Source organism: Maniola hyperantus, chromosome 2 (genome assembly GCF_902806685.2).
Source record: "Maniola hyperantus chromosome 2, iAphHyp1.2, whole genome shotgun sequence".
Taxonomy (NCBI): Eukaryota; Metazoa; Arthropoda; class Insecta; order Lepidoptera; family Nymphalidae; genus Maniola; species Maniola hyperantus.
This window is the reverse complement of record NC_048537.1, coordinates 17,431,533-17,456,136: the sequence shown is the minus strand read 5'-3', so window position 1 is coordinate 17,456,136 and position 24,604 is coordinate 17,431,533. Positions and strand designations below refer to the sequence as shown.

Genomic DNA, 24,604 nt, shown 5'->3' with positions numbered 1-24,604 from the left:
GGGATTATGACGTAGGCGTCCGCTAAAAAGGATTTTTTAAAAATACACCCCTAAGGGGGTAAAATAGGGGTTTGAATTTTGTGTAGTCCACGCGGACGAAGTCGCGAGCAGTAGCTAGTATCTTATAAAAAGCCTAATACATATTAGCCTAACGCACTCGGTGAAATAACATTACCCGCAAGCCGGCTTGCAGAGTTTGGTGGGTTTTCACTTTTCATACACACATCAACGGATCTTGTCACAGTTTGGATACAACATTTACACACTGGCCGGCACTTGCCAAATACATTCGGCCAATGTGTTCTGGAGCCAATGTGTTCTTGCATTCATTGCGAACTGAACAGAACAAATGGTACAAAACACGCGCAAGGCCAGAAAACTGTGGGAACTCCCAACAATGCTGAGTTCCCTTTATTTTTGCCCGCCTTTCTAACTGCGGGTGACGTAACATCCTACATACATCAATTCATGTGTAGCCTTTACAGTGGTGTTAAATCTACATAACGGCTACAAAAAAACTGATTTTACTAAGGAAAATTCTGAGACGCATCGTTGTTACACCAAGAAAGATATGAGAACACAGAGGTGGTTTCCGCGCCTAGGGTTCTCATATTTTTTAACCGACTTCCAAAATGGAGGTGGTTCTCAATTTCTTTTTGGGGTTTCCATTTGAAATCTAGACGTCACTGAGGTTGCATTGGTGCTAATAGCACCACTGAGTCGGTGCCATTTTGTTTGTTCAATGGCCCTGTCGTTACGAAGTAAAGTAATGCTTTAGGTACTTGTGCTAACAGACCTACCTATCCAGCAAATTTTATAACTCTAGGTCAACAGGAAGTACCCTATAGGTTTTCTTGACAAATACGACAGATGGACAAACAGACAACGAAGTGATTCTATAAGGGTTCCTTTTTTCCTTTCGAGATACGGAACCCTAAAAATCCATTTGATACTTTGCATAATAGCAAGGTCTTTAATAGAAACTGCTACATAAAAGATATCTATTAAAATTTAGAGTACTTAAATATCAAAAGGTACAATGATTTGTTAGTTGTTACAAAACATCACCTGCAGCGTTGTGATGACAACTCATTCAAATAGGTAGTTATTTAAATTGTCAATGTCAACATAGTACGTGATACTATGTGGTTTTAATAATGTATACAATATACAAAGTTTCCCCAAGTATAGTACCTACGTAAAAAATGACTCTTCACGCGCCATTTTAACTCTATGGGTGAAATTGTCATGACAAAAGTACGGTTCACCTTTAAAATATGGACTTAAATCGATTCAAAGTCCTGACTGACTGACAGACTTACTCGTATATATCAACGCACAGCCTAAACCGCTGGTGAGATATGAAATTTGGAGGGTGTGTTATTTGTAAAGAGTAAATCCACTAAAAAAGGATTTTTCGAAATTCCACCCCCAAGAGGGTTAAATGGGAGGTTAAATTTGAAATTTATGTAGTCCACGCGAACGAAGTCGCGGACATAAGCTAGTATGACATAAAATTTGACACAAAAAGTTAAAATGGCGCGTGAGGAGTAATTTTTAACGCGTTATAGAGTCGTTTAATTACTATACGACATGGCACAATTGCATACATTTTTTTTTTAGGTACGTGATAATTATTCAATTTATTTATTTCCAAGATCGTAGGTAAGCCGGTATTTGTTGTTGATATTATAATAAACTAGCTGACCCGGCGAACTTCGTACCGCCTTACAGTCGTTTCTTTTTCTCTCCGTAATATTATAAAAAAAGAATTAGCGAAATCGGTTCAGCAGCTCTCGAGATTTGCGATCAGCAACACAATTTAGCGATTCATTTTTATATATAGAGATAGGTAATTGGTTATTCAAATGCAAATGGGTGTAACACAACCGAGTGATTTATCGTAAGTACTATAGCCACTATTTGAATCTTTGGTTTTGAACAACTTTATTCAAATTTGATGTAAAATAAAAGGTCTTTTAGGAACTGTTTTAAGTCATAAACATTATAGTAATTTTATAGAAAGAACGAAAGAACGAAGTGATCCCGGCCAAGTGCGAGTAAGGCTCGCGCAATGAGGGTTCCGTACCACAGTCGTATTTTTGCGACATTTTGCACGATAATTCAAAAACTATGATGCATAAAAATAAATAAAAATCTGTTTTAGAATGCACAGGTGAAGACCTTTCATATGATACCCCACTTGATATAGTTATATTACTTCGAAAATTGAAAATCCTAATTATTAGTTTATGACCACAATTAATTTTTTTATGTGATATAACCACAAATTCACGGTTTTCAGATTTTTCCCCTAATGTCAGCTACAAGACCTAACTACATGGCAAATTTCATGATTCTAGGTCAACGGGAAGTACCCTGTAGGTTTCGGAACCCTAATAACTCAAAACGAATAAGAGGGCGCAACTGGATTGGTAGAAGGGCAACTTGGTTCTAACTCTTTTATCACTCAAAGAATTAGCTATTGAAAATCACAGCATTAAAGACACCTGATGTCACTGAAGTAAACTCATTGACCCACAGTTCAGACGGGTGACCTTAATCGCGGCATTGTGATACAAACAACGGCGCCATCTATCGCGCGGAGTTAATTTGGACGAGTCGACGACCGAGAGTACATTACCGCTCCGTCATCAGTCTGATTACGTAGCGTCATCAGCGTTGTCATCTACAAAGCGATTAGGCACTTCGTAGTTTGTATCTATTTGCAACTAGCGGGTACCCTCGTGTGGATTTAGGTTTTTAAAAATCCCGTAGGAACTCTGCCACCACATTCTACACCAACAATTACACCAACTACACCAACATTCTGATATCTACTTGAGCTGAGCGCCTTAATGAGTGAACGGTGCGACAGTTCTAAATTGTAAGGCAAGATTGCAATTTGTTCGCGATCGAGTACGCAATAAACTGACACGGCCGCTTTCAGCATAATGTAAACCATTACAATGATTTGCTCTATATCTATCGAAACACTACGGTTGCCTGAGAATTCCCAACGCGCAACGCACACTTATACAGCCGTGGTAGCCTAGCTAGTGCCATTTATTTGAGGATTTCGTGGTTCGATCTTGACCTCTAACTTTTCTACGTTATGTGCGTTTGGAATAATTAAATATCACTTCTATCGGTGAAGGAAAACATCGTGAGGAAAGCTGCATGTCTGAGAGTTTTCTATAACGTTCTCAGAAGTCTCCCAATCCGCACCTGGCGAGCGTGACCTAAATGTTTCTCATTTAGAGAGAAGACTTGTGCTCATTAGTGGGTCGGCGATCGGTTGATCACGATTAGGGATGCAAGGTATATCGATATACTATATCGAATTACCTTGCATCCCTTATCGTAATCAACTCTTGCAATTGATATATTGATGAATTAGTCTAGTACGCCGATATAACGATATAATACATATATCGATACTTTTATTTTTGTAGGTTTATATAAGTGAATGATCAAAAAATTATTTACTGGTCCGGAATTCACACTGAATTGCGTTCGATAGTTTCGCACGAGTCACTAAGGCGCGTTTCGTGGCTCAGTCACCACCATCACCACAGATTAAAGACATTAGAGCATAGACCAATCAATGATTTTTTCTATTTTTAACCGACTTCAAAAAAAGGAGGAGGTTCTCAATTCGTCGGAATCTTTTTATTTACTGTAATTTTGTGAATTTAGGTGGGCAATTTCGATATTTCGTTACGATATCATCGAGTTTATTCGATATATTGATATCGGATATGTTTCAGCGATATCAATAGTTATGTGTTTTCCGATATATTGTTGCATCTCTAATTACGATGCTGATTCTGCAAGGGTCGTGATATGAAATGAAAGTACCTCATTGCCCATTAGCTGTCATGTCTTGGGCGACGCGAATGGTGGAAACTGCGATTTCCGACTTGTCCCCCGCGTGCATTGTGCAACACTGATAGCCATCGAACGAGGAACATGTATCATGTATCACTTCACATGGGCTCGGCTACACTCACCTCGCTTTTTACATCAGCTTAGTCTTTACATGATATCCGCGACTTCGTTTACGTGTGAGTAGGTTTTTCTAAGAATTCCGTCTGAACTCTTTGATTTTACGGGACTTAAAACAACCTATGTCCTTCCCTGGGATAATAATAACATCTAAAGCATTGTTTCGTCTTAAAAAATAATTCATAATTAAATTGCTGATATAAAATTTTCTTCTTGGATATTTTTTGTAAAATATTTTTTCACGTGGTTTCATACTGCAAATAATTCGTTAAAATTTCCTCGTTCCAGACATTCCATCAAGGTCTGGCTCCTATGATTCCTATTAAGTCCTTTATTCACTACAAGCGAATACCCTGCGTGGGCTACTACGCTAAAAAAATTGCCCCTTTTTTAAATTTTTTCTTGGTCTAAAATCATCTTCGCATTATTGCCTTTCTAATGAAACCGGTTTTTGGGCACATCGCATCGGTTACATGGTTTCAAAGCCTGTAACGGTAATTTTTTTATTTTCACAACTAGCTAAAACCCGCGACTTCGTCCGCGTGGAATTAGGTTTTTGAAAATGCCGTGGGAACTCTTTGATTATCTGGGATAAAAAGTAGCCTATGACACTCTCCAGGTCTTTATCTATACCCATACAAAAAATCACATCAATCCGTTGCACCGTTGCGACGTGATTGAAGGACAAGCAACAAACAAACACACTTTCGCATTGATAATAAGGGTACTTACTGATTTAATTAGAAGCGAGTGGGGGTGGCACTGTTCACACGGCTTGAGTTCCGCGCGTCACACGCTGTCTCAGCAATTAGCATACGCGCCGCGTTGCGCATGCGCCGACGCAGCTCTGCACAATCGCGATCACATCCACTAACTTCAGCTCACCAACTTGATTAGGGCTTAGATGTGATATTTTATAACATTGATTATCTATAGTACGCGATAGGTTGAAATGGCAATCGGGGAGGGAACGTCCCGCACCGCACTGTCCCGCTACCCTCCGCTTTGTGCCCTCCGCTCGGCACCACTCTCTTCTGTCCGGCTCGGGGCCACGTGTTCATATATTTTATCGCTCCGCTCCAATTACACAGTGCGGAGTGGAGATTCCGAACACTGATTGACCAATTCACGGTCCACCCAGATCCGTGTCAGTGGAAACGCACCCTTAGGGCGTTTGAGCACTCATCCGTGATTTCACAAATCCGTCAAAAAATACGAATCGAATGTACGTATTTGTATGACGGCCTCTTCGAAGAATCACGGATACGAACCGAATACGGTACCCGTAGTACAAGATTTTACGTCTCACCAAACCAAACCAAATTCGAGAGTCGAAATACTTCCGCGTTACAGTAAACTGGATCTTAACTGCCTTGTTTTAAAGCTCAAGTTTGTCTACACTTCTACAGCCAGCGCTCCAAGCGGAAACATTGCGAAATTAAAATCAGTGGCATTGAATATTTGACTTCAATTCAAGGCTGTTTAGGTTCATTTTACTGTAACGCGGAAGTATTTCGACTCTCGAATTTGGTTTGGTTTGGTGAGACGTAAAATCTTGTACTACGGGTACGGATGAGTGCACAAACGCTCTTAGGGTGTTCCTGGACACCCAGCTATTGGTTTATGCATACGTTGTTACCTGGTTACATATAAAACCTGAAAATCAATGCAAATATTCTCTTAAGTCTTAAGTATTCCCAAATGTTCCTCAACAAATTTTCAGGCACAACTCGGTCACCTTTCTCAAAGCTAATAGACTATTAAAGAGCAAAACTACATCGTAAAGCATACAAAATTCCGACATAACCGATCTAACCGTTTCCCAATGCGTCTTGCTATGCCTTCTCTAACATAAACATTCGCTCCATAAAACATGTTGGACCTATCTCAAGTGCGATTAAGTTACTGCGTCATCCCGGCCTGCCCTGTAAGTTGTAACGGTCCTACGCAGCTAACAACACTAACCTATAAAATACTAAGTTTAAACTAAGTCCTACTTAGTACCTACTTCATACCTACCTACAATACAATACGGTTTACACTTCAAACTCTAACTTAATATTTCTTCGAGAGATGTTTGGTTCTTTAGCTTCCTTCGATCTTACTCACTTTTTCAAATCAATAACGTAGTTTATAATAACTAAATTATATTATCTCGCCAAAGCCAAACTGCACAGCGGTTTTTTTTTTAAATAGAGATAGCGAGCAAACGAGCAGGCGGGTCACCTGATGTTAAGTGATTACCGCCGCCCATGAACATTTGCAGCACCAGAGGAACCGCCGATGCGTTGCCGGCCTTTTAAGAATTTGTTGGTCCGCCCCTTGAATTTGTTGGCAAATTTGTGCTCAAAAAGAATACGTGGTTTAAAAGTTAAAACAGAACAACCCACCACCTCCCATGGCCCCACCAGGTTGGTGGGGCCAGTTATATGGCCAGGGCGGTTATATGGGCAGAAACGCGGGAGGGAGCCCGTTCGGTACTTGTTTTTGGCTCGTTCCCCGGAACGCCTTTTTGACTCACTACAAATTACCTTTTATCTGCTTCCTTGGCCCTGTACGTCACTCTTTTTTTAAAAAGACCTCCAACTAAGCGTTAAGCTTGTGCTAGGAGTGGGTAAGACAATATTGCAACGGGTGGGGTTTGAACCGCCGACCTTTCGGATTTCAGTCCTTTCTGGGGCAGACGTCTTGCTTCGGAGGTCCTCATACAGGCTGCACTCTACTATTTCTACTATCTCCTATGTTTGTGCTAGTCTTATCTACACTTTGAACTACTCTCCTTTATATAAAAGTTAGTGTACAGTACGCGACCGAAAGTAATGTACATCGACCTTTAGAAGGAGATAGCAGATTTGTAGAGCGTTGTCCCTGTCATTAAGACCGACAAAACGTCATATAGCTATGCTCTATATAGCCGAAATGTCATTCTAAAGACCGATGTACATTACTTTCTATCGCGTACTGTAATTGTGAAAGTCACTGATTTGGAAAAGAGTACCTTTTATATCTCTATCAATGTTTAAATGTATATATTTTTTTTTTTTTAAGAATATTAGCCATATTAAATGACTAATATTCCCCTTTCCTCTCCAATTGAGCGTCAGGCTTGTGCTAGGAGTAGGTACGACAATAGTGCAACGGGCGGGATTTGAACCGTCGACCTTTCGGTTTTCAGTCCACTCCTATACCGGTTGAGCTATTGAGGCTCAAATACAAATATAAATACAAACTTACATGACTCCATTTTGAGATTAAAGTTATAGAACATGGTTAGACGCATCTAAATCGCGATTAGCTTAGGTCCCATGGACCACGGTCACTAACTAACGGTCCAGTCTTATCTGTTACAAGACTAGGACCGACAAAACTGAATTGTTTCGGGGCGGATGCATCGCGTTCGACGAAAACTTAAATTCGATTGCAATAGGCATAGCTGCCATGATAGAAATCGGTATTCACACGACCTGGAATGAACTTCTTTCCGGTAACATGAGGTGCAGAAATGATTTTAAATGCCTAGGCACTTGGAGCAATGTTTGGATTTAAAAAAAAAAAAATTGTAGCCAATCGTTTTTTGGCCTTTATAAATAAATAATAAATAAATAAAATTGATTCATTTCAGGTTAACATACCCATAATAATAAATAAGATTTATTCAGCTCACAAAACGAGGAAAAACGAAAAAAAAGAAAACCAAATGTTACAAATTAAAAAAATTAAAACTAGGTAAACTTAAAACTACGAGCTCGACAGTACTAAAAACTAGTCAAAGAAGAAGAAAAGACGAAATTACAAGTCAAAATTAATAAAAATAAAATATTAATACCTACATAAAATAATTAATTAAATTAAATGTCTAGTACCTTCTCTCCAGCACTGGTACTGCAACATGTCTTTCACAGCAATGCCGAAGATAAGGACAGTCATGTCGGAGTCAGTCATGTCATTATAAGAAAATTCTGTGAAAACTAGCTTATGCTCGCGACTTCGTCCGCGTGGACTACACAAATTTCAAACCCCTATTTCACCCCCTTAGGGGTTGAATTTTGTACAATCCTTTCTTAGCGGATGCCTACGTCATAATAGCTACCTGCATGCCAAATTTCAGCCCAATCCGTCCAGTAGTTTGAGCTGTGCGTTGATAGATCAGTCAGTCAGTCAGTCAGTCACCTTTTCCTTTTATACATTTAGATATTTCAAGGCTGTTTTCAGTCGCTACCTGGGTGGGCGATTAGTGACATTACACATAATCTGCGGAGGGCGAGGCGCCGCAGTCGGAAATGGCACAACATTCCCTCTTATTACGGAGCACAGGCACACTAGCGATATTGTCCACACAGCATTATACTCCAAGAGACCAACTAAACTAAAAACTACCATGATATGGACTTGCTTTTACCTTTGTTAAAAACCTATACTATAATACTACGGTTTTGTCCGCTTGGATTTATATTTTTCCAGAAATCCCAGAAATTTTTGATTTCCCGGAGTAAAAAGTAACTTATTACGTTAAAGTAGCTTACGTTTCGTCAAAATTGGTTAAGCTGATGGACCACGGCTAACAAACAGCCAGACAGACTGACAGACAGACAGACAATATTAGTATGGATTCAAAAAATTTCAATGAACCAAAAGCTTAATTCGCTATAATCCGCTGAAACTGTTCGAATCTGTATGATGCAACATGCAACACGCGAAATGCACCGCCCGCCCTCCCACTGCTAACCATGCAGGAAAAAGCAGCCACCAGGCAAGAAATACGCACCACCACCACGCAGCACCACACAAATCCCAAAACACACTCGACGCACGTTTCGCCCCGACACCGGAACATCCTCAGGAGATGTAGACCTTACAATGCACAATTGCCAATTGTATCATGGACTTCCGCAAAATAACGCCTGCTTTTATAGGTACAACATTCAAAAAATTTCGCTTTTCCTGTTGGGATCTTAGACTATTGCAGTCTTGAGGTATAAAAACGCACCTTTGTTGTAACAACCTACGATAAGCGTTAACTATAATTGTGGTTTTTGTCGATTATCCGTGCGCCTGCGCGACCGACGTGTCTCTATATTGTTAAACGTGATATTATTGCTTTTTAATTGCCCCCGACTCCTGATATATCTAATTGCGTTTACTTTGTAGCTCTTTGAGTGGTTTTTGGTTTCTAGAAAAAACTTTAATGCAATTACGTGTTAGAGAGAGAGCACCAGCGTGTGCCAGACCTTTGTTATTTTACTAACCGACTTCAAAAAAGGAGGAGGTTCTCAATTCGTCGGAATCTTTTTTTTTAAGCTGAAAGTTTCACTGCATATTGTCCCCATCCTCCTATGTCCTATCTGGAGATATTATAAAACTATAATATCTCTGCCAAAGTGTAATATACAATCATAGCTGTAAGCTCCAGCATTAGATATAGCCCCTAGTTCCCACAGCGTGGTGTCGTCACCGCCCACGCCGCACGCCGTTATCAGCGATAAGGCGATCCTTATCAGATAGACGGGCGTTTGCCCGAGACAGGTTGCCGGAAGAATTGCTTTATTGGTAAGAGTAAAGACTTAGAGTTAGGTACTATAGGCAGATGAGTCAGTACTTTACACTTTACCTATTATATCTAAGGACTAGTTTATTCCCGCGACTTCGTCCGCATGGACTACACAAAGAAACCCTTATTTTACCCCGTCAGGGCAGAATTTTCAAAAATATTTTCTTAGCGGATGTCTACGTTATAATAGCTATCTGCATGCAAAATTTCAGCCCGATCCGTCCAGTAGTTTGAGCTGTGCGTTGATAGATCAGTCAGTCAGTCAGCTTTTCCTTTTATAAATATGCATATTATGGTCCTGTCATTGGTGTTATCAAAAAATACCTAAGTCCTGACAGACAGACATTTATGAAAATTATGAAGAACTTTCCTCACGATGTTTTTTTAATTGCTTTTAACGCACATAACGTCGACAAGTTAGAGGTGCGTGCCCGGGATCGAACCCCCGACCTTCCGAATAGGCAGACGTCGTAACCACTAGGTTATTACCGAAGTTACCTAATATCGCTAAATAATAATAAGCCCTGTGTATATTACACAAATAGAAATCAAGAAATGGTTGACAAAGAAACTTCCACAGACCGTTAGAGCAAACTCCGAATACAAACACAAACAGAAACCCGTTTAATTATCGGTCTCACTTTCACCGGCGAAAGGTCGTAACTCGTATTGGTATTATATTGAGTTACGCAACCTGTCACCTCATCTAGACACCGCAAAAAGTGACCTCAGGTTCCACGGAGATAGTGGGAATATTTCTTTTAATTTATCATTTTTGGGTGATGCTATTCTAAATGCGAATATATTAAGTGGGGTATCATATTATGTGTCAACGCTTCTTATTAAGTTGACGGTGCGTTCGCGGCCTATCGGAACTATCATGTAGATTATGCCTAAAATTAGTCTATGGTTAGCGAATAGTACTTGCATCTGAATTTAAAAAAAAAAAAAAAAAAACTTACTTTAAGAACTGTCAAATAAACCGTTAAACACACAAACTCTCCGCTAAAGTACGTTGTTTCATTGTTCCTTCTCCGAACCTAAAAATTAGAAGATCTGCCTATCGGGTCTTCGGTGTTAGTTCAAATAACTAACATTATGAAAGGGCTTTACCTGTACATTCCAAAACAGATTTTTATTTGTTTTTGTGCATAATAGTGTTTCATTTATCGTGTCAACTGCAATACGGCACCCTCGGCGCGCGAGTCTGACTCGCACTTGGCCGGTTTTTTTTAAAATTCAAATGTATCTACAGGTAGGTAATTACGTCATGTATTCTAAACACAAGTTGTTAAATCAATCAAATGGATTATTAGGTACACATAGCTAATGCTCAGGTCTTTGTGTTAGAACAATGCTAGAAAATCTAGATAAGTTCGCACGCTAGTCAACAACCGGGTAAACGCCTTGTAGCTGACAACTACCAGATTCCGACCATCAATCACATTTTTTGTGAACATGACTAATATATTTTATCCTTTAAACTACCGTGAGTGATTTCCATTATAAATAATATCTGTCCCGGCTGTACTCACGTGCTTAGTCGACGTTAGCCCGACTAGTTTCGAACCCATCCGGGGTCAAAATTCAAGGGAGTCAGTTTGCGCACGCGCCCCGGTTGTGACGCTACGCTACTCGTAGAGCCCGTTGTGAGGGTGGCTGGGGTGGGTGGGAGACAGCTGCCGATCGTCTCGCGACAGTTCTTGCTGATCTTCATCGCTGGAAGCGTCCCTGTAATCCAGGCAAGCGGAGCTAATGGTGTCCTGTCCCACGACTGATGCCCTCGTCTTATCGTCAAAAAGCGATTTCCACGCGGGTCGTGGAAATTGAAGTACGTGGATGGTTCTTACGGAGAGAAAAATTTAAAAAATTTGAATCGACTGTTAGGCGGTACGAAGTACGCCGGGGCTGCTAATATAAAATAAAAATTACAATGCACAGAGAAAAAAAAGTGTACACCCAATTTCTGGCAAACCGGCATGCATTTGTAAAAGTGTGCAAAACAAATATGAAAAAAACCGCTGTAATTTAAAAAATTTACAAAAACTTAAATATAGCAAAAATACTTGTGTAATGTGTAATTATGTGTGGTAAATGTTTCAAAAGTACAGTTAGTTGCAAGAGGCAGCACATTCATTAAGTTGCGTCTTCCCCATACCATATCCCAGTGCCATTACGATTACGACCTTATTACTGACTCTTCCACAAAAACTAATTCCATAACTAACTTGACGTACCTACTAAAACTACATAGTTAGTAGAAAATTATTTATTAGAAAAATCATGTTTTACAAGCCTTAATTATTTAAGCTTAGCAAATGTTTAGTTATGTTATATGAAGTCGGGCGAGCATAATAAAAGAAACCAGATATTAAAGCTTGAAGCTCACCCGACTTCAACATAGGTACATAGGTACACGTGTAGAAACAAAAGTTATTTTTTACTTTGTAGTGGGTTTTGGAAGTCGGTTTTTTACTTACAAACTTACGCAGTTTTAAAACGGCTAATAACCACTTCGAAACTCTTTCCAACAAAACGTTTAAGAACAGTACCCGTAGTACAAGATTTTACGTCTCAACAAACCAAACCAAATTCGAGAGTCGAAATAATTCCGCGTTACAGTAAACTGGATCTTAAAAGCCTTGTTTTAAAGCTCAAGTTTGTCTACACTTCTACAGCCAGCGCTCCAAGCGGAAACATTGCGAAATTAAAATCAGTGGCATTGAATATTTGACTTCAATTCAAGACTGTTTAGGTCCATTTTACTGTAACGCGGAAATATTTCGACTCTCGAATTTGGTTTCGTTTGGTGAGACGTAAAATCTTGTACTACGGGTACAGTGTTCAAAAATAATAACGGTATGAAATGACATCCTATCACGTATCGAGATTCGAGACTCGAGTCGTAATATCGCACAACATAACAGTTTGGATACGGCAATAAAAGATTTCAATGGAGTTTCGTTTTTGTGGAGATCCCGCAATGGGTTCGCGTGCGCGGGCGCACATTGCGTAACCGTCGGGCCAGCTTTTGCCGTTACGACTGTAAGGTTATTTTTAAAAATTGATTTGAATTGTCAGAAATGATATAAAATGATTGATTTGTTTAATGAAGTCGATATTGCGCGACGACGACAGGGTCTTCTCCGGTTGGCCGAAGGCCAAGCGGGGGTACGGGCCTCGAGACGTAGCCTCCTTACCCGGGCAAGGCGCGGGGTATTCAATTACCCCGGTGTTGGTCTTCTAGCCGGAATTTCACCGGCTAGGGCCCGCCATCTTGGCTTGGGGCCTCGTAACTGGTTGTGTTCCCCGCGCTGAGGGCGATAGAGTCGCCGTCGCGCGCGGGGGTGGTGTCTGGTCCGGTCGTGATCTCCGCGTTGCGGACGATAGGCTGCCATCGCGCGCGGAGATAGTGTCAATTCCGGTGGGTCTCGCGTCGTCATCATCATCGCTAGGATCGCCTGCGTGCCACGCTAGTGGTGGCGGTCGTAGGAGTTCCCGAGGCAGAGGACGCCCGGTCGGTGGTCGATATTGCGCTTGTTCGATGATGTGGCGGTTGCCACAATTGCGACTAGATGGCGCTATTCAATCGATAACAGTTCATGACGTAGTCCCGAACAAATGTACCGCCGACAGTACTCGCACTAACGGAGTTTTCTGCAATCTGGACTATAATATTACCTATGTATATAGAAGTTTCTAGACATAACCGTCGGCCCAGCTGGCACTACCGAGCACAACCAACCGCTCGATGGGAGATCTCCCTTTGGTACGGTCGAGCCTGCACTTCCGTAAAATGTCATTTGATTTGTTGCTAGGAGGTCCACTGGAGTGAATTTGTATAAAAATAAGAGTGTTTTAAGGTTTTTATTTCATTCTCCTTCCGAGATTCAGGGCGATTATTGAATACTTTCGGTGTTTAGATCGTGAAACTGGATAGTTAATCGCGCCACTTCAGCGGGGAGGGGCATTGCACGCACAACAGACGGAAACGTTTAAGTGCGGAAACCAGCCCAGAGAGAGAAGAAGAAGAAGAAGCAATTGCGCTCTGATTGAATAATTTACTTTTGCCATTAGTTTTCTTAGATTGAAAGTCTCGGATAACCTCTACGCGTTGAAATTGTGTTCAATTCCTCCTCCTCAAAGGCTAACTTGTATAGGATTTTTTTAAATATCTTGTACCACACTGGAGCTGGAAATTCTCACGAGCTCAAACTGCCCGCCTCACCTTGGGCCGCAGTTTACGAACGACGTCAATTATCGCACTTACGCAACGGTGATTGACTTCAAGGCATCCCAAATATTTCTTACTTGATGATGTCCACGACTTTGACTGCGTGGATAGATAGATAGATAGATAGAAATAATTAATCTTAATGTAAGTGAACAGTATGTTCTTTTTGAGAATAAATTCTTTAAACCGAAATACTTTATTGCACACAAAAAATATTACATAACTATTACAGAAACTAAAACTAAAAATAATTGTATGCAAAGGCATGTGGATATAGGTTTTATACAAATCCCGCGGGAACATTTTACGGGAGAAAAAGTAGGTCATGTCCGTCCCCGTGATGCAAGCTATCTTTATACCAAATTTCGTCAAAATCGGTTAAACGGATGGGCTGTGAATTGCTAGCTGGCAGACACTTTCGTATTTGTAATACTAGCTTATGCCTGCGACATCGCCTGCGTGGACTACACAAACATACCCATAGATATTATTTTACTCCATTAGAGATTGAATTTTCAAAAATTCTTGCTGCATGCCTCAGCCCGATCCGTCTAGTAGTTTGAGATGTGCGTTCACAGATGATAGTTTCTCTCATCTGTGTGTGCGTTAATAGATCAGTCAATCAGTCAGTCGGCTTTTCCTTTTTAACCGACTTCCAAAAAGGTTCTGGTTCTCAATTCGGTCACCTTATTATATATTTTACACCTTAACTTCATATCGTTAGGTGCCTTATCTCATGTTTCTATAGCCTTCACTGGTTGTTGTTGGAACACACAAAGAATTCGGTAGATAATGGGAGTGGTGTAAATATTTATGAGCGACCAAATTAGCTGTACGGCATATACCGAACCTATTTTATAAAGCTGCGTTTCCACCAGAGATGGGTAAATGTAGTTTGAGATACGCGACCACGACGCGTGACAGCGCGTGACACGACGCGTTTTTTCAAAGCACAGCTCAAACTACAGGACGGATTGGGCTGAAATTTAGCATGCAGATAAGCTATTATGACGTAGGCATCCGCTAACAAAGGATTTTGGACGCGGACGAAGTCGCGAGCATAAGCTAGTTATGTATAAAAACCGGCCAAGTGCGAGACAGACTCTATAGGTATGTGCTAAAAAAGAATTTTTAAAAAAAAAACCCCTAAGGAGGTAAAATAGGGGTATAAAATTTGTGTAGTCCACGTGGACGAAGTCGCGGGCATAAGCTAGTGTTGTATTTTTGAAAGGTAAGTAGGTTTAGTTTGCAGTTGTGCAGATTTCGCGGTAAGATATTGAAATTCTTAACTTTTGGAAGAAATTCACAATTTTTTTTTTCAGTTGCTGTGTAGTGTTCTTGGACGAAAACACACATATTGGAATCTGTAAGTTATATTTTACTTCAAGAATAATTCTAGACAATAGAATGCAAGTCCTATAAAAATGAGAAAGCGAAATGAATTTATAATATTTGTGTTTGTAACAATAAACTTACTAATTAGTATTATTCTAGAGCTTAAACTAGACTTAGTTTTCTACATTTAGTTTTCATTATTTTATTAATTTTTAGGGTTCCGTACCTCAAAGGGACCCTTATAGGGTCACTTTGTTGTCTGTCTGTCTGTCCGTCTGTCTGTCAAGAAACCTACAGGGTACTTCCCGTTGACCTAGAATCATGAAATTTGGCAGGTAGATAGATCTTATAGCTGAAATTTGGGGAAAAATCTGAGAACCGTGAATTTAGGGTTGCATCAAACAAAAATAATTAAATTGTGGTCATAATCATTAGTATCAAATATCAAATAATTAGTATTTTCAATTTTCGAAGTAAGATAACTATATCAAGTGGGGTATCATATGAAAGGGCTTCACTTGTACATTCTAAAACAGATTTTTATTTATTTTTAGGTATAATAGTTTTGATTTATCATGCAAAATGTCGATAAAAAAAAAAAAAAAAAATACGATTGTAATACGGAACCCTCAGTACGCGAGTCTGACTCGCACTTGGCCGGTTTTTTTTGTGTGATATAACTACAAATTCACGGTTTTCAGATTTTTTCCCTATTGTCTGCTATAACATCTACCTACTACCTGCCAAATTTCATGATTCTAGGTCAACGGGACCCTGTAGGTTTCTTGACAGACCGACAGACAGACAGACAACAAAGTGATCCTATAAGGGTTCCGTTTTTCCTTTTGAGGTACGGAACCCTAAAAAATGACTTCCGTGAATGCACGCAGACATTCAAGAGATTGTTGCATACAAATGAGCATAGGTATTCTAATACTTTCTCGTGAAAGGAGTAAAATATGTAATCGATAAGCGGAAGAAAAGAATAAAGGAAATAGGTAGATAACTAATGCTTTGTTGTACCTATGTCAATGATTATACAGATCATCGAGCCGTCTTTATGGATGTGAACACTTGGTTTTTATCCGTCGGTTTACATTCACTTATTCCACGCCACACAATAGATAACTTGGACGATCGTCCAAGATAGATAAGCATACAGTGCGACAAGGCTATCTTGGCGCATGGCGAAAATCGGAACTAACGTTGCCGTCAAGTGTCCCCTTTGTTCTTGTTTGAATATTCTAAGTCTTTGTTCTCCAACAGCGCCCCCCTGTCAATGTCAGTGAAGTGCCAAGAGAGCCTTGTCGCACTTTTGACGACCTCCCTGGCGCAGTGGTAAGCACTGTGGTCTTATTAGTGGGAGGTCCCGGGTTCTATTCCTCGCAGAGGTTTGGAATTTTGGTCTGGTCTGGTGGGAAGCTTCGGCCGTGGCTAGTTATCAGCCTACCGGCATAGCCGTGTGATTTAGGGTTTCGGTACGATGCCGTGTACAAACCGAAAGAACATGAGTTTAATAAAAACTGTCATAACCCTTGCAGGTTTTTGCCCGCTTCTATCAAACCGTATTTTTTTCACGGATCCGTAAAATCACGGATGAGTGCACAAACGCTCTTAGAAGGAGAGTTCGGCTTTGTAGAGCATTGTCTCGGTTACTCGTACCTATGTGACGTTTTGTCGGTCTCAACCACAGAGACAACGCTCTACGAAACCGCTATCTTTTTCTAGTCGATGTACATTATTTTCTACCGCGTACTCTACAATGTAGAGAGATTTATCATCTTTGCGTTTTTATCACATACGTATCGGGCGGTAAATCGCCTCATTATCAGCTATAAACTGTTTTGGTTTATTTAGGAGCGTTCACAAGTTAGAAAACAAAGGGAGACGTCACACGATACGCGTTAGAACCGCGCGTGAAATGGCCGACCTGTCCAAGGGCATTTGTTTCGATAGTTATTTCTTTCACATATCTATAACTATAAAAGGAAAAGCTGACTGACTGATCTATCAACACACAGCTCAAACTACTGGACGGATCGGGCTGAAATTTAGCATGCAGATAGCTATTATGACGTAAGCATCCGTTAAGAAAGGATTTTTGAAAATTCAACTCTTAAAGGGGTGAAATAGAGCTTTGTGTAGTCCACGCGGATGAAGTCGCGAGCATAAGCTAATGATTACAAAAAACAAAATAAAATAAACAAAAAAAATTTGCTTAGAATAGAAGAAAATATAGCTGTTTTTAAACAGAAATTGGGGCCGATTCTCTTGTACACAATCTCTAAACTAAACTAAATTAGAAGTTCTAAATCTAGTGCTATCCTTTTCCGCAAGCAACATTATGATAGGGATAGCAATAGATTTAGACGTGCCATTTTAGTTTAGTTAAGAGATTGTGTACAACGGAATTAGCCACAATGTAGCTGTTTTTAAACAGAAAATGTAGCTGTTTTTAAACAGAAAGTATGGCTGTTTTTAAACAGCTATATTTTCTAACGCCCGGTATGTAGGTGCCCTTTCCTGTTGTTGATCGGATCGTCGCACGTACACATTCGATCGCGCGGGATCCGCTCGATATTCCCGCGTATTCCAGCTTGTTCCCACGTACACCAGCCTCCAGCCTCCAGACTATTGGTTATTTTGGTCGCTAAATACATCTGCGTGATTGTATTTGATAGTCGAGCAACTAATCATGTCGGTCGCTAGTTCTTATTTGCTATTTGCGATAGTTGCGTGTGTTTGAGACGAGTTATTTTCATAGCTCGACGATGATCATCTAGAATCGAGATAATAGATAAATTTTTTTACTCATATACAATTTAAGGTCCAAACGCACTAACGCTGCGCTGTTGAAGCAAGTGATATAACTTAGAAAGTTAGAATTGCGTGCCCAGGATCGAAACCACGAAACCTCCGAATATCTATCAAACCTTCTTTATTTTGTAGTAGATCAGTCGTTTGGGTACATACAGTTCTTGCAATTCACGAAGGCTAGTGAGCTTTACTTGTGGTAACGTCGTTGACATCTTTTCGTAAGTGTGCGTGCATATCGGACCAATCAGTCGCGAGCAAGCGCTGTCAAACGCACACGAAGTAGTACTTAGAAATTCTTTGACCTTACTTTTTTTTTTCGTGTACATCAACGTTTATTGTCAACATACAAAAAACATTAATATTAGGTAGCTACTAGCTACGCATTGCAAAAAAAAACCGACCAAGTGCGAGTCAGACTCGCGCAATGAGGGTTCCGTACTACAGTCGTATTTTTTCGACATTTTGCACGATAATTCAAAAACTATGATGCATAAAAATAAATAAAAATCTGTTTTAGAATGTACAGGTGAAGACCTTTCATATGATACCCCACTTGATATAGTCACTCACTTCGAAAATTGAAAATACTAATTATTAGTTCATGACCACAATTTAATTTTTTTTGTGTGATCTAACCCTAAATTCACGGTTTTCAGATTTTTCCCCAAATGTCAGCTATAAGATCTACTTACCTGCCAAATTTCATGATTCTAGGTCAACGGGAAGTACCCTGTAGGTTTCTTGACAGACAGACGGACAGACAGACAGACAGACAACAAAGTGATCCTATAAGGGTTCCGTTTTTCCTTTTGAGGTACGGAACCCTAAAAACCACAGAGGTTTGACCATCAATGCGTACGTCTGCGTATACCGATACGACTTAAACACAAGCATGAGTCAGTGGCCTTCGTGAAATGCAAGAACTATACCTGACTGTAAAGTTGGCTCGTCCCCAAACATCCAAAGGGGTCAACTCACTGTGTGCCATGCCAGTTACTATGATAATTTATTAAGTATTTATATTCTGTGGTCATATTCATCATACCCATTACGTAAACAAAGTGGGTATAATATCCGCGATCAGATCAGCAGCATGCTCTATTTACTGTGAACCGCTTGTTAGGATATTGTATTGACGTTTCCCGGATTATATTGCTCAATTGAAAAGGAAAAAGTAGTACCTAGGCTTTGTAAAATGAAGAAACATCGCCCAGAAAACCGAGCATGCATGGAAATGATTCATACCGGTAGATGCCCAATGTTTAGTGTTTTTGCATGTCTTTGTACTTTAAGCTATAGAAAAGTGATTCAATTAGTGTCCGTACAAACAAAGTACTCAGGAATATTGTAAATGCACCCTGGTACATCAGAAATGATGATATTCATAGGGACCTTCAAATTGAATACGTCCATAAAGTTATCACCAAATCTGCCAAAGCCCACGACTATAGGCTTCACCACCACGTTAACGTTGAAGCAATCCAGCTGCTTGACGTAACGGAGACAGTGAGAACACTAAAAAGGACCAAACCTTTTGAGTTAGTGTATAGTGATTAGTGATAGTGTACATAGTGTAAGTGCTGAAAGAACACGTGAACAAAGTGTCATATCTCAAATCAAGAAAGACTAAGATGCGTCAGTGGACAATTTCTTAGTATATAAGATAATTTATAAGATTAGGTTAAAATAAAATTACTTATTGGTCACTAGCTGATCCCCGCGGCTTCGCCCGCGTAGATTTAGGTTTTTAAAGATCCCGTATAGCCTATGTCACTCAGGAATAATGTAGCTTTCTACTGGTGAAAGAATTTTTAAAATCGGTTCAGTAGTTCTAAAGATTACCCCCTACAAACAAACTTAACGACATTACCTCTTTATATAATAAGACCAAATATTATCTCCATAAACTGTTCTTAGTGATGAAATCATTTATTTTGATAAGGATTAATAGCATGAGTAAAATAAACGCGTTTAAATGTAGTCCAAAAAAAATTCAAGATTTTTAAATAAAAAAATGGTTGCTGTGCCTCACTCGACATAGATGGGTATAGTGTGTCGCGGACTTTTTTGTAGATATTTATAAGATCTACAATTAATTAGAACATTTTATGGTTCTATCTTTTATAGTTTAGGCAGCGTACGCAAAATAAGTAACTTTTCTGGTTGATTTTTTACACCTTGTGTCCGAAAAACCCAAATATCTTACGGAACCCTATTTTTTTCCAAAATAAAATATAGCCTATGTTACTCGTGGATAATGTAGCTTTCGAATGGTGAAAGAATTTTTAAAATCGGTCCAGTAGTTTTTGAGCCTATTCAGTACAAACAAACAAACATACAAACAAAGTTTTCCTCTTTATAATATTAGTTTTGGTCATACATTAGGCTAGATCGTAATATAATTGAGTAGCTTATTGGCACTCAACAATAAGGAAAAAAAAAAATTGTGTCCGTGAAAATATCAGCTAAACAACGATAGGCGTATATTTGTTATCAGACGAATTTATATTTAAAACTAATCTGAATAAGGAATGTTTTACAATGCAATGTATAAGCATTAAGTAGGTAAGTACTTTATTTTCTGGCTGTAAACAAAATAAAGTCGAAGCGACACTTTTTTTGGTCAGAATTTGTATGTAAGCACCTGGCGCAGTGGTAAGCGCTGTGGTCTTATCAGTAGGAGGTCTCGGGTTCGATTCCCGGCAGGGGTTTGGAATTTCATAATTTCTAAATTTCTGGTCTAGTCTGGTGGGAGGTGTTGGCCGTGGCTAGTTACCACCCTACCGGCAAAGCCGTGCCGCCAAGCGATTTAGCGTTCCAGTATGATGCCGTTTTATTAAATTTATTCCAATATCTTTGAGGTCAAAGTTGGGGCACTCTTAACTTAGTTAGATAAATAACTCAAACTGAAGTTTTAAATTTTCATATTAATGTGGTGTGATGATGACCTTTCCAAAAATGAGTAATTTCTTAAGATTTTAAGACCATTGCTAATTTCCAAACCGATTTGGTAATAATCAGCTTCGTTAAGAGTTGTCAAGGTTAACGAATATAATGAGAATACGATTTATGGCTTGTCTGAGATCAGAATCGGCTTTTATATGCAGGTAAATGTCAGCGGTATTAAAGAATAGCTTATTTTTATGAGCCTCAATAGCTTAACAGGTAAAGGAGTGGACTGAAAACCGAAAGGTCGACGGTTCAAACCCCGCCCGTTGCACTATTGTCGTACCTACTCCTAGCACAAGCCTGACGCTTAGTTGGACAGGAAAGGGAATATAAGTCATTTAACATAGCTAATATTAAAAAAAAAAAATCAATCGAAGATTGGTGTGAATAAGTCCCGCAAATTACTAATGCGTGTGGCCGCCATTTTAGTGACGTCAGCACTAGTCTGAGGTTTCGAGCTGATGGTATATTTTTATTTCGGCTGACGTCAAAATGACGTCATTTTAATATCAATGAGACATGGTTCAGCGCAATAGCAATTTGCGGGACTTATAAGTACATAATATTATAACAGAGGTGATTGCGATTGTGACATTGTAGCTGTCATTTTACCGCAATCAAGCAGCTGTGCTACGAAAAGTGACTAGACAGACAACAAAGTGATCCTAAAAGGAACCCTTATAGGATCACTTTGTTGTCTGTCTGTCTGCCTGTCTATCCGTCTGTCCGTCATGTCTGTCAAGAAAACCTATATAGGATAGTTCCCGTTGACCTAGAATCATGAAATTTGGTACGAAAGACTGTAGTACTTCTTTTTTTTTTTTTTTTAAAGAATATTAGCCATATTAAATGACTAATATTCCCCTTTCCTCTCCAATTAAGCGTCAGGCTTGTGCTAGGAGTAGGTACGACAATAGTGCAACGGACGAGGTTTGAACCGTCGACCTTTCGGTTTTCAGTCCACTCCTATACCGGTTGAGCTATTGAGGCTCTAAATTCTACTTTTCTTACTTCTACTTTTGAAAGGTAAGTAAGTAGGTGTAGTTGGCGTCAGTGCAGATTTCGCGGTAAGATATCCTAGACTCGCCGACTGCCAGTGAAGAGGCGAGTGGTAGCGCGCAGCGGTGCGTCGCGGATGCTGCGCCGCTCTATTTAGCGCACCGTTCGTTGCCAAACGCATAACAATGAGCAGTAGCGGGCTAATTAACGAGATGTGCTCTACCTAAGATGCGTTATCTACCTACCAGAGCTACGCGTCAGTTTAAACCGTTTGTGAACATCCAAACCAGGGAATCCTCCTTAGAGCCTCAATAGCTCAACCGGTATAGGAGTGGACTGAAAACCGAAAGGTCGACGGTTCAAACCCCGCCCGTTGCACTATTGTCGTACCTACTCCTAGCACAAGCTTGACGCTTAATTGGAGAGGAAAGTGGAATATTAGTCGTTTAAAAAAAAATGGCTAATATTCTTTTTAAAAAAATTTAAAAAAAAAACAAAATCCACCACCCTAATCTGATAGATATAATAACAATAATGCCCTCCCGATCGAATGACCGACACATGGATCCGAGAGGAGTCACTCAGCGGGTGATTGAGAGAGCCAGCTATGTGCGGAGTTTCTCTACGTGAACAAATCACAGATGTTGGTGAAGACTGTTAAGCTCGTGCACGTCACTCTTGTTGGTCCCGGCAGAATACCAGCGCTCAGGTTTTATTCTTAAAACCTGCAGCATTAATGCTGAGCTGGGGCCATTTCATCTTGTGCCAAGTGGGTGCAAGAACTAATTTTAGATTAAATTAATTATTAAATACTTCTTATTATCTACTAACTACTACCTACTAACCATTAATTTTAAGTTTGTTTGTACCTTAGGCATAAGATGAATAAACTAGTTTTCTTTCTTTCTTTCTTTCTTCTTTCAAATCAGAAATGAGGAGATCCGTAGGAGAACTAGAGTAACCGACGGATTGCGAAGCTGAAGTGGCAATGGGCAAGGCACATAGTTCGTAAAACCGATAGACGTTGGGGTCTCAAGATGCTGGTGCTGGAATGGCGACCTCTTTTTTTTTTTTAATTTATTCAGATACAAGTTAGCCCATGACTGCATTCTCACCTGGTGGTAAGTGATGATGCAGTCTAAGATGATAGCGGGCTAACCTGGAAGGGGCATGGCAGTTTTTATTAAACCCATACCCCATTGGTTTCTACACGGCATCGTACCGGAACGCTAAATCGCTTGGCGGCACGGCTTTGCCGGTAGGGTGGTAACTAGCCACGGCCGAAGCCTCCCACCAGACCGGACCAGAAATTTAGAAATTATAAAATTCCAAACCCCTGCCAGGAATCGAACCCGGGACCTCCCACGATTAAGACCACAGCGCTCACCACTGCGCCAGAGGTCGTCAAAACGTCAACCTCGCACCGGAAGACGCAGCGTTGGAAGACCCTCTCCCCACTAGGTGGACGGATGACATCAAACGAGTCGCAGGGAGCCGCTGGATTCAGGCGGCGCGAGACCGTGGCGTGTGGAAGACCCTACAAGAGATCTATGTCCGGCAGTGGACGTCTATCGGTTGATGATGATGATGATGACCTAATGGCGCTCGCGGCGGCCAATCTTTTTTTTAATTCAGATACAAGTTAGCCCTTGACTGAAATCTTACCTGGTGGTAAGTGGCAGTCTAAGATAGAAGCAAGCTAACCTGGAAGGGTTAGGCAACTGTATTGTACTGTAATGTACTGTAATGTACTGTGCAATTCTCTATTCCTTCACTTCAATAGCCCGATGGGACGGAAATCTGGTGATGGGATGGAATAGTCTGGTGGGAGGCTTTGGCCATGGCTAGTTACCACCCTACCGGCAAAGCCATGCCGCCAAGCCTAGGGATCTACACTACAGTCTCTGTTTGAGCCTCAATAGCTCAACAGGTAAAGGAGTGGACTGAAAACCGAAAGGTCGACGGTTCAAACCCCGCCTGTTGCACTATTGTCGTACCTACTCCTAGCACAAGCTTGACGCTTAGTTGGAGAGGAAAGGGGAATATTAGTCATTTAACATGGCTAATATTCTTTAAAAAAAAAAAGATTTGTAGAGCGTTGTCCCTGTCGTTGAGACCGACAGAACATCATATAGGTATAAGTGACAGAGACAACGCTCTACAAAGCCGAAATGTCATGCTAAATTAATTAAATTAAATTATTTATTTAATAAGGCAACAGAGACCCATATTTTGTTAGTAGGTACAGATAATGCTTAAAAACTATGTTAGTATAATCATTTTAAAGGCGGCTAAAGGCCGATGTACATTGCTTTCGGACGCGTACTGTACTCCATATCTGAATTTCATTATTTTCTTTCAAGTTTCAACATTAAACAAAAATGAATGATTTGTCAAGAGTTATTTGAAAGCAGACAAGAAGTCTATGATATCAATACAAATCCCAATAACTATAGTTAACCTGAAAACGTACACGCAACTAGCTAGCTTATGTCCCATGTAATAAGGTTGCTTATTCTAAGACTCTTAATGTAATGGAGTGAAATACAGGGGCGTGTCTGAAAGTTGTTTGATGCGATAATTGTTACATTGTTTTTGTAATAATTGGGTAGGATTACAGAATTGACTGACATGGTTAATATTTAGATTGGTTACAGTTAGTGTGTTTACGAAATAATAGTCACAATCATCATCATCATCAACCGATAGACATC

General features: G+C 40.1%; 1 protein-coding gene across 4 annotated transcripts in view; it reads left to right on the top strand.

Moving 5' to 3' along the window:
- The window catches only part of LOC117990561 (microtubule-associated protein futsch-like), a 165,952-nt gene that overhangs the window by 11,597 nt on the left and 129,751 nt on the right, over positions 1-24,604 (top strand). Inside the window, exon 2 of one of the 4 annotated variants that reach the window (XM_069506767.1) lies at positions 15,113-15,156. The exons of the other annotated variants lie outside the window; for them this stretch is intronic. The gene's annotated coding sequence lies outside the window, so the exon portion shown is untranslated. The remainder of the gene's footprint in view (positions 1-15,112; positions 15,157-24,604) is intronic. 4 annotated transcript variants of the gene reach the window in all.